Consider the following 11,293-nt stretch of genomic DNA (forward strand, 5'->3'; position numbering starts at 1 on the left):
AAGTAAATGCTAGTGTATAAAGACAAAATTTATGACTGTATTCAAATTTTGCTGCTAAAATGAGAAATCCAAAATAAGCACATGCTGAAAACAATTTTTCACATTGGGGTACAATATCCTATACAATGGTATCTGAAAAAGCACTATCTGTGACACTCCAATTATTTAGTTATTAATTTAATAGACTGAAGAAACTGTGCTGTTACTCTTCAAAGCTCCCAAATGCTGCCACTGCACTTTATGCTTTTTAAAATTTTTGAAATAATTCAGGATATAGAAAAATTACAAGAATAGCACAAAGAACTCTATTATACCCTAAACCCAAATGCCCTAATTATTGACATTTTTTTACATTTGCTTTGTCATTCTCTCTCTCTTTATGTCTATATATACACATATATTTATATACATGTATTTTTTCTGAATCATTTGAGAGCAAGTTGTAGATGTAATGCTTCTTTACCCATAAATACACCATTATACCAAGGTCTGCCTGGAAAGTATCCAGCCATGTAATATGAAAAATAGAGACATTTATTGAAGAAGATACAAGAAACATTATACATAGGACTATGATGCCCCAGTCCCCTTCAAAGTAGGCATATTGGGACCTCACACAGTTCTCCTGGTCACCATCAGCTGCCCCATTGTATTTTCCAGAATCTCATTGACTATCTGAAATCTCTTCCCTTTCAAAGGTGATTTTAGTTTTGGGAAAAGCCAGAAGTTGCAGGGTGCCAAATCTGGGCTGTAGTGGGGCTGAGTCACCTAGTTGACTTGAGATTCACCAAAAATCTCTGCACAAAATGTGATACATAAGGAGGTGTGTTGTCGTGATGAAGCTGCCAGCCACCAGTTGCCCACAGCTGCAGCTTTCTGAATCACTCAAATAGTTTCTGTGGAGGAATTGTTCAAGCTTAACGCAAAATTTGATGCAGATTTGTTGCTCTTCTCGCTCAGTCATTTCGAATGCAACAGCCACACAGTACACACCCTAACTAAACAGCATCTACCGCCCCCACTCACTGGTACCCGTGAAGTCGTCATTGTTCACACATGTGCATTCCACCCTTCTTGGCTGCCAGGTTACATCAATGTCATGCAAACTGTTCTCATTATGTTAATAATGCTTGGCAATTGTCCAAATAATGTCCTATTTTATAGCAAAAAGAAAAAAAAAAGGTCCATTCCATAATTACGTCCTACATTTAGTTGTTACATCCCTTTACTCTTCAATCTGGAACAATCCTCATTTTTTCTTTGAATTTTATGATCTTGACATTTTAAAGGGTATAAACCAGTCATTTTACAGAAGATGAATCTTATTTTAATAATATGGTAGAATTAAAGTTTTTGAAAATGAAACATCAGATGACAATAATTTATACTTCCCATGTTTCTGTTGGCATAACTTGTTAAAGCTTTTTATTATGAAAAATGTCAATCACAAAGCAGAGAGCCTTATTGCCCAGATTTAATAATTAATATTATTGCCATCCTTTCTTCTATTCTCCTAAAAACTGAATACTTTTACTTTAAGTATTTCGAAGCATTTTCGCCATCATATTGTTTTATTCCATATTTAAGTAAACGATAAAAAATAATGACATTTCTTATTTAACCATGATATTATTTTACCTAACAAAATTATTTATAATTTCTTGCTATTATATACTACCAAAACTATATTCAGAGTTCTCCTACTACTTTAAAAAAGACCATTTACATTTGGTTTTGCATGGGATTGTGATCTCTGTTAAGTTTCTTCTTTTCTGTTTTATTAGGTATTTCTCCTCCCTTTTGGTAGAGTATTGTATTTTTGTTTTGTTTTTTGTTTCTGTTTTTGTTTTTAAAGTATATTTTATTGATTATGTTGTTACAGTAGTCCCAATTTTCCCCCTTTGCTCCCCTATGCCCAGTACCCCCGCTTTCCTCCAGCAATCCTACCCCCTTAGTTCATGTCCATGACGTGCATGTAATTTCTTTGCCTTCACCCTTTCCTATATTATTCTCAACTTCCCCTGTCTGTTTTGTACCAACAAATTATGCTTCTTAATCCCTGCCCCATTTTCCCATTTCTCCCCCTTCCCCCTCCCAGCTGATGACCCTCCAACTGATCCCTATACCTATGATTCTGTTCTGATTCTGGTTTGCTTAGTTGGATTTTGTTTGTATTTTTAGATTCAGTTGTTGATAGTTGTGAGCTTGTTGTCATTTTGCTGTTCATAGTTTTGATCGTTCTCTTAAATAAGTCCCTTTAACATTTTATATAATAATGATAATGAACTCTTTTAGCTTTACTTTGTCAAGGAAGCACTTCATCAGCCCTTCCATTCTAAATTATAGCTTTGCTGGATAGAGCAATCTTGGTTGTAGGTCCTTGCTTTTCATCACATTGAATACTTCTTGCCAGTCCCTTCTTGCCTGCAAAGTTTCCTTTGAGAAATCAGCTGATAATCTTATAGGCACCTCTCTGTAGGTAAGTCTCTTTTTCTCTCTTGCTGCTTTTAAGATTCTCTCTTTATCTTCACCTTTGGCATTTTAATTATGATTTGTCTTGGTGTGGTCCTCGTTGTGTCTAGCTTGTTTGGGACTCTGTGCTTCCTGCACTTGTATGTCTATTTCCTTCGCCAAATTTGGGAAGTTTTTCTTCATTATTTTTTCACATAAGCTTTCAATTTCTTGCTCTTCCTCTTCTCCTTCTGGCACCCTATGATTCAGATGTTGGCATGTTTAAAGTTGTCCCAGAAGTTCCTAAGCCTCTCCTCATTTTTTTTCAATTCTCATTTCCTCATTCTGTGCTGGGTGACTGTTTTTCTTCCTTATGTTCCAAATCATTGATTTGAACCCTGGTTTCCTTCCCTTCACTATTGGTTTTGTGTGGATTTTCCTTTTTTTTTTCACTTAGCATAGCCTTCACTTCTTTCCTGTTGTCATACTCAAGCATATCTGTCAAGCCTGTGAGCATCTTTATCACCAGTGGTTTGAATTCTGCATAGTTTAGGTTGGCTATCTCCTTGTCTGTTAGGTTGGCTATCTCCTCGTCGCTTAGTTCTCCCACTGGAACCTTGATCCATTCCCCCTTTTGGGCCATTCTTCTTTGTCTCCTCATCTTGACAGGCTCCTGTGTTTGTTTGCCTCTGTGTCTTAGGTAGAGCTGTCACTCCTGTTACGGTTTAAGTGGCGGAACCTTAGGTATTTGACAGTACAGGGTGACCCATTTTACCACGTTGTGGTGCTGTATATGGGGGAGGGGTCTGAGAGGGAACAATGCCACTTGCTCAGCAGTTGCCCCTTTCCCAGGCATTTCTCCCACTTTCGTGTGGGACCTGCGCCTCTCTAGCTGTTGCCCTGGCCACCATTCCCAGAGCGGGTGGGTCTGTGGACTTTCTAGAACCGTGGGGACCCTTTAAACAAGCGGATTCTGCTGAGAGACTGGCATTTTCATCCTTCACCCCAGCCCCCACTGGTTTGCACAATCAGAAGCAATGAGGCTTGATTTTCCCTGGTTCTGGAACCATGAGTTGTTGAGTCTGGTCAGGAGCTGGGAACGCTCCACAGGTGTCCCTCCTTGCTTTTTAAAACATGTGACTGTGCTTTCTGCCATCCTGCCACTGCCGCCGCCACCACCACACCAGGTCCTCTCTGCCCCTCCTACCTGTCTGGATGAGTATTTCTTCCTTATTTCTTTGTTTGTTGGACTTTCATGCAGCTTGATTTTCTGGAACTTCTGACTGTCTCTAGTTTTGAGGTAGTTGTATTCCTTCTTAGTTGTGGAGGGAGAAGCAGCGTGTTTGTCTAGGCCTCCATCTTGGCTGGAAGTCTCTTTGGTAGAGTATTTTAATGTTTTCTGTGGTGTGATGGATACTCTTAGACTGGCTTGCTTGTAATCTGTTCCATGGTTCTCCTTGTGTACCTCCACATAAATCCACGGTTGGAAAACTGAATGCCCTATTTCTTAACTCTCTTTCATCCAGAATTCTGGATATGATTTAGGCTCCACCAATCAGAAGTGCTTGTATGGTGCTTAAGTTCAGTGTGAGCCAAGGCAGTAGCATATGCGATACCATTTTGCTGGTCCAGTTTTATAGATCCAAAAGGGTCTGGGGGCTACTCTTCAGAGAACTTCCTAATCCCTAGATTCTGCTGAAATGACCTAATGACTTCCTAATTTCCTAGGGTCTTGAATTTGGCAGAGGAAGCAGTCTTCTGTGTAGATCAGTCCTTATGTGTTTTTTCACGGCTCTTCCTGGAGGCACAGCCTAGATCTGCACTTCTAGCCCTTCTAGAAATTTTATAAGCAATCAATTCTGTGTAAAATATTTTTCTGCCCAGAATAGCTTAAGAGTGTTTTGTTATCTATAAATGAATCTTAGCTCACAGAACTGGTAATCAAAAGAATGTAACATTTATATTTAACTTCAAATGTATATATAAAGCAGTATATCTAAATCTGAGATACTTGGATTTGAACTGAGACATAGTTTAAGGAAAAAGAAGTAGCCTTTTGTGTTAGAAGATCAAGTAACTCAAGGAACATTATGCATGTATGTGTGTATATAGTTATAAAAATTTACTGCCCCTGGAGGCGTTGCAGGTGTGGCTGCCACGTCGCATCTGTGTCATTAGGTGGCAGAGAGTAGAGAGACTTGTCTACGCCCAGTGCTCCGGCATGAGTGCCTGGATGATGGATGGCCTAACACTCGGGGGAAAAAAAAATTTTTTTTATGTGGATTTCTGGTATGTGTTCTTTGCTGGTAACTTTGTCACCATTTCTTTCTAGGACTTCTTAAAGTTCTGTTGAGACTACCCTTCCATGTGATCATACAGTATGAATGTGTCCATGTGTGTTCCATTCCTGTCTTCTTATGGTATTGGTGGCTGCAGCTAACTGATTAGAGACAGAGACTCGCAGCTATGTGATATTCACTGCCATCTTTCTCTCAGTCCTTTGTAAATATGTCTCTGAATTTCTCTTTCCATCCCTGATGTAACAAGAGTATGGGAATGTGCTGCAGACAACATTCACCTGTTTTTAAAATGTACTACAGAAGTTTTGAAACATCCTCAAATGCAGAGAGAATAGTATAATGACTACATGTACCTATCACCTTTTCAGCACTTTGTCAAACACAAACTTCAAGTAATTTGAAAACCAGATCCCTAATGGGGCATTTTTTCCTTTCCGTTTTACGGTTGCTTTCTAAATTCTGCATAATCAAAATCTACCCCTGCCTCTGACTGACTAGTCTCTCCTTGGGTCTCTTTAGGGATTGCATGTATGGGTATAAGCACTGTCATAGGTCATGTCTCAGGTAGGGCCCGTACCAGATTGTTGGGACAAAAAAAAGGAACTGCTTTGATTTCTTGTCACGTGGGTGTTGTGGCTCTGGGTCTGTTTTTGATGATGCTTTCCTCTTAACAGCTATTCTTTAAGTAAAACCCATAACACTCAAATTCATGACTTTTTCTTTGCTCTTGTTCCCTTAATGGGGAAAAATAGACAATACTACACTAGATAGCACTTGCAGTACTTCCATTACTCTCTCAAATTATATGATAGACTAATGCATAATATGCTTTGTATTTATTTTTTTAAACCCAAATACAGGCAGTAACCCCATGTATTTTCACTATGTATATTTTTAAAAAGCAGATGTTTCACTATAAGATTTAAGGGAAAAATAATAGAACTACTGCCCTCAAGCAAGAAGAACACATCAAATTGTTGCTTTTTTAAAAAGTAGGGTTAAAAACTTTTGTAGCCTCTTAGTAGTTTCATTCTGACACACTTTTGTCTCCTCAGACCTGCATAGGAATTTCATTCTTACAAGATTTAGAAACTAAAAATAAATGTTCTCACACTCTGAGAAAACTGATAAAAGCCAATCAAAAATTGCTTGAGTTCTGGGTTTGGGTCAGTTGTAGTAGGTACCATGTGGAACATAAGAGTAATGCAGTTCCTGTTTATAAGTGCTTGTGATTGAGTAGACAAGGTATCTAAAAAGCACTGTTGGATCAAAAGGCAGATCCATTTTTAACTTTCTGAGGTATTTCCATACTGCTTTCCACAGTGGCTGCACCAGTCTGCATTCCCACCAACAGTGCAAAAGGGTTCCCCTTTCTCAACATCCTTAACTAGGACTTGTTTGTTGATTTATTGATGATAGCTGTTCTGACAGTTGTGAGGTTATAGTTCATTGTTGTTTTGATTTGCATTTCTCTGATGATTAGTGATGTTGAGCATCTTTTCATATGTCTATTGGCCATTTATATGTCCTCTTTGGAGAAGTGTCTATTCAGGTCCTTTGTCCATTTTTTAATTGGGTTATTTGTATTTTTTGGTGTTGTCTGAACTAACAAGCAAAATAGAGACAGACTCAGATGGAGGGCAGATAACAGCTATTGTGGAGGTGTAGGTTAGGGGGTGGAGGGATTGAGCAAAAAGAAAAAAGGACTCATGGACATGGACAACAGTTTGGTGATTGCTGAGGGGAGAGGTGTGTAAGGGGATTAATGGTAATGGAAAAAATACAATAAAGATTAAATTTTAAAAAGCATTAATAATAAGCTATATAGTAAGTGCAAATAAAGCAAAAGAGCTCTTTAAATTTTTTGAGGAAGGTAAGCTGTTGAAAAATAAAGTAAAATTATGAATTGTATTTACTTTTTATACAGTTTCTTTAAAAAATACAGCAATGCAGAGATTTCTGTAAATTTGAACAATCTGGATAAGCAATATCAGGGATAAATTAAATAAATGTACTGTACTTATATGTTGCTTCTTTGTATGTGGAAAGAAGAGGAAAAGCTAGGGGCACTCCTTATACTCTCAACAGAAACCATTCTGTCTGGAAAATACATCTTTACTGATTTAAATGCCATTCCGGCTTCCTATTTAATATGTTTTTCATGATTAATATTTCAGTACCAAGCATTTATTAATTATCTACTGCCTAACAAATTATGACATGCAATAATAAAACCTCTCATCTGTCATACTTTAATAGCACAAATCATATAGGTAATATTTTATGACTTACAGTTAAGGGTTAAGAAAGAATAGACCATAGGCTGTATAATGGTTGGCAGAGAGCTTGTGTATTGTAAAACACTTATTTCTTTGATAAAAAACAAATCTAGAAAGGCTAAAAGACTTGCAGAGGTGATGTAGCTCAGCGGGCCTTTTTGGTACCAGGAACTGGTTTCATGGTAGACAATGTTTCCATGGACGGTTGGGGCGGAGGGAGAGGAAGACAGGAAGGAGGCAGATCTCAGGCAGTAATGCGATTGAAGCTTCACTTGCTGGGCTGGCTTGCTCACCTGCTGTTCACCTCCTGCTGTGCGACCAGGTTCCTAACAGGCCTCGGGCTAGTACTAGTACATTGTAGCTGACTAGCCCACAAACCAAAGCCAGGCCACAAGTTTCTAGGGCAGTGTGTCTTTTTTCCTCCTTTGTTGTAAGATAATATACTTGTACAGTTAAAACTGTATAAAAGCTAAATAAGTTGAGGAAAGAAAAATGAGTGGCTTTGAGTAATCCAAGAAGAATTAAAGAAGGGGAAGTACAATTGGGATGTGAGTGTAAATAATAAATGGAGGAAGCAGAAAAATCCAACTGGTGAGAACCAAATATTTGTTATATTCAGGGGACAGAGACAAAACTGACTAGGCTAAATTTCAATGGCACATGTTGAGCAATAGAGGGAAATTGGGTGGCAGGGGCTCAAAAGTGTACGAAGGGAGTGTGGGCTTCATGTGGTAGATCATGGGGAACTATTCTGAATCCTTGAGCATGAAATGATGCAATGAAAGTGGGATTAAGGAAGATATGTTTGTTAGCCAGAAGAACTGAATAGTGTCTGCATTTTTCTTTTCTTACACTGTATGTATTGGTCTGTTTCATTCTAAATAGGTTAAACATTGTATTAACCAGAAGACTAACTTATATTGTAACTACAAATTAACCCTGAAATCTCAGTGGCTGAATACATAAGTTCAGCAATTCTCAACCTTTTTTATCTCATGGCACACATAAACTAATTATTAAAATTCTGTAGCACACCAAAAAATATATTTTTAACCAGCCTGACCAAAAAAATAGGTATAATTTTGATTCTGTCACACCAAACATCTGTTGTTATGTTGGCTGTTGTCATTTTTTTTATTTGACAATTCTAAGGGAAAAGAGGTCAGGGCCCCTGATTAAATAGTCACACTGGTTGAAAATCGCTGCGTAAGAGTATTTCTTGTTTGCTCTACTTGGCTAACACAGGTGGATGGGATACGGGGGTGGGGAATTCTCCGTTTACTCATTCAAGGACCCATGCTAACAAGGGTCCCACCATCTAGAACATCACTGGTTGCTGTGGTAGGAGAGAAGAGTGGGATGATATTCCTCACTGCTCTTTAATGCTTCAGCCTAAAAGTGACATATGTCACTTTTGTTCCCACCGATTGGCGAGAAGTAGTCACACGTTCCCCTCTAGTGAACTTAAAGGTATTTGGTGAGCAGTAAATATCTTTCCCAAGGCTCTCTGAGGATCTAGGGCATATAATTCTACTTGTTTAAGAGAGATATATAATGATCAAGAGTGCAGACCCTGGAACTGGACTGCCAGTCTGGAGCCTGGCTCTCCCACATACTAGCTGTGTGACCTTGGGCAAGTTATCGTCTTTCCTGGGGCATAATTTCCTGGTCTGTAAAACAGGAATTGTAATTGGAAGAGCCTCACAGAATTATTGTGAGTTCTGAGGATTGAATGAGAAAAAACACATACATGTAATTTTTAGTATGTATTTATTATTGTTGTTATTATTAATCTGCTGGCTTCTGGTATAGCAGTTGAGGGGCCAGTGGGGAAGAAGTTATAGTAATATTTCTGTGATGCTAGCATCTGGACTAGGATGGTGATGTTGGGCAGAGAACAGATGGGCAAGAAGAGTGCAAGAGGGGAAAACCCAAGCAAGATTCACTGGCTGGATACCATGGATGAAAAAAGGATGATCAGGTGTGGGTGAGTGAGAGAAAGCAGCTTGAGTTTGCAGGGAAATTAGGAGTCCCTGTGTGGAAGAAGATGAACTGAAGTTCCAAAGTGGTGATAGATATCCAAGGCACCAGAGGCCACAGGAAGTGGAGGAATAGAGCCTTCTCTTAATGGACATGTTTCTGGAATTGGTGACATCCTTCTGTTCCAAGTCAGGCTCCTGGCACTGATGTCAGATGTTTCAGATTTAATTGCTGACTCTACCTCTCCATTTGGCCTGGCATTCTAGTTTCCTCATTGGCAAAATAGAGATAATGTTTGTACCCACCTCTTAAAGTAGTGAGGATTAAATGATATAATGCCTATCAAGTGCTCTGAAAAGTGGCATGTAGCAAAGATGTTAATAATTGTTCCTTCTTAGTGAATAGAGCTTTTAGTTTAAATAAATTTGGGGATTATCTTTAAAGTGATCAGTTTTACAGAGTTGAATATAAAACAGACTTCTACTGGCAGTAGTTCTCATGGGTGCAATTAGTCCTGTCTGGATTCAAAAGAATGGGCCATGTTGTCAACAGCCTAGCTTTTCATTTTTTCATACTTACCAGAATAGTCAACAAGCAAATATTTTTAGCTTTGCAAAGAATAATAAATAACAGTGGGCTAAAAGGTGACCAAAATAGATCATTTTAAGGGCTAATTTAAGATCAGTGCTTCCCCTTTTAAAATTGCCTGGTACTTTTTACTGATTGGTAGGTGTCACTGCCCTTTGCCTCTTGAAATATAAAGTTATTTCCAAGCAGAATATATTTCTGTATCTACATTTAAATTGGCTTGTTGGGCAATTAGCTCTATCTTTTTCTTTTCTTTTTAATCCTCACCCTAGGTTATGTTCAGAAAGGAAGGGAGAGGTAGAGGGAGAGAAAGAGGGAGGAACATCTGTGTGAGAGAGAAACATCATCAGCATATGCACCCCAAACTCTGTCTTTTAATGGGTCTGGTTTAAATTACAGGATCTTAGAGGGTAATGATCTTCAATTACACATATGGCCTAACATATGTAATTAAGTATTTAGGGTATTCCTTTTCACTTCATCGAGAAATTAAGAACTTCAGATATATCAGTAGGATTTTAGAATGTTGTTAGTGATGGTACAAAACAGGTGCTATTTGATTAGTTGGATATTTGAGAACCTTCTTGTGCCACGCTCTGTACCAGGTGCTGTGTATATAATGGGCGACATGCTCATCCACATAAATTCACAGCCTAGCTGAGTTTATAATCTGTCGACTGTTGGTTATTAGTCCTATTTAAGGATGGATTGTCTGCTGGTATTTAATGAAACAATTAAGGCTTCTATTACTTTTTTGGTCTGATTCAGTTCTGTATTCTTTATGGAGTTAGGGTTACATTACTCACACCGCCTATAATTTACCAGGTGCTTTTTCTTAACTTAGGTTTATTTGTAAAGTATGGCCAATGCTATCTGCTCATCCTGTTTCACAGGATTGTGAAAAGAAAACATTACAAACTGTATGGACTACTTAAGTTATTGAGCTCTTCATATATACCTGATGTCATTTCTAACATCTATCGTTTACTATTCTATACTATCTGTACTATTCTGTGATATCATTGAAGAATCAATGCATTTATACTGATTTAAATTAAATAGCATTCAGGGTTGTTTTTTTTTTTTTAATTAACCAAATGATCCTTTTAGAAATAAACATAAAATTATGGAGGAAGTAAATATGGTTAACTTTACAGCAGATGAACCAGCATCCTGTGAAGCAGGATGTTGGTTCATACATAGAATATTTTATGAGCAAATGTAGTCAAGAGGTAATATACCATAAAGGCTGGGCATTGTCCTACAAAGTGAAAGGTCTTAGATTTGATTCCTGGTCAGGGCACATGCCTAGGTTGTGGGTTCCATCTGCAAAAGGCATCTGCAAAAGGCAACCAATTTATGTTTCTCTCCCTATTTCCTCCCCACCCCTTAAAAATTGAACTGCATGAATGAAATTTAATGTTTTGCCCTATCTTCTCCTTCACTTGGGAAGGTATATAGATGAAGCAAAGGCCCTAAGATTCTGACTCATATCCATGTGGTCTCACCTGTCTCCATAAAGTGTTTCAAAGATCAGTACCTATTTTTGTCAGTTACTTTAAGGTCAGGTAGCTTTTTGTGAAGTTAATGCAATACAGATCTGAAAGTACTCAGTAAATCGTCGGCAGCCGTCCGTCTCGAGAGACGATGGTGTAGCTTCTTCAGAGTCTATCTGCACCGCCAAGAATGGCTGTG

General features: G+C 38.2%; 1 protein-coding gene and 1 non-coding gene across 3 annotated transcripts in view; both read left to right on the forward strand.

Moving 5' to 3' along the window:
• UBAC2 (UBA domain containing 2) overlaps window positions 1–11,293 on the forward strand; it is a 243,675-nt gene that overhangs the window by 102,056 nt on the left and 130,326 nt on the right. The window lies entirely within an intron of this gene.
• LOC149996228 (small nucleolar RNA SNORA17) lies at window positions 4,576–4,704 on the forward strand. The gene has a single exon (XR_016507552.1). It is a non-coding gene; the product is annotated as a small nucleolar RNA SNORA17 (small nucleolar RNA).

The sequence above is a fragment of the Furipterus horrens genome, unplaced genomic scaffold (genome assembly GCF_987537825.1).
Source record: "Furipterus horrens unplaced genomic scaffold, mFurHor1.1.pri manual_scaffold_12, whole genome shotgun sequence".
In the NCBI taxonomy this organism is placed as follows: Eukaryota; Metazoa; Chordata; class Mammalia; order Chiroptera; family Furipteridae; genus Furipterus; species Furipterus horrens.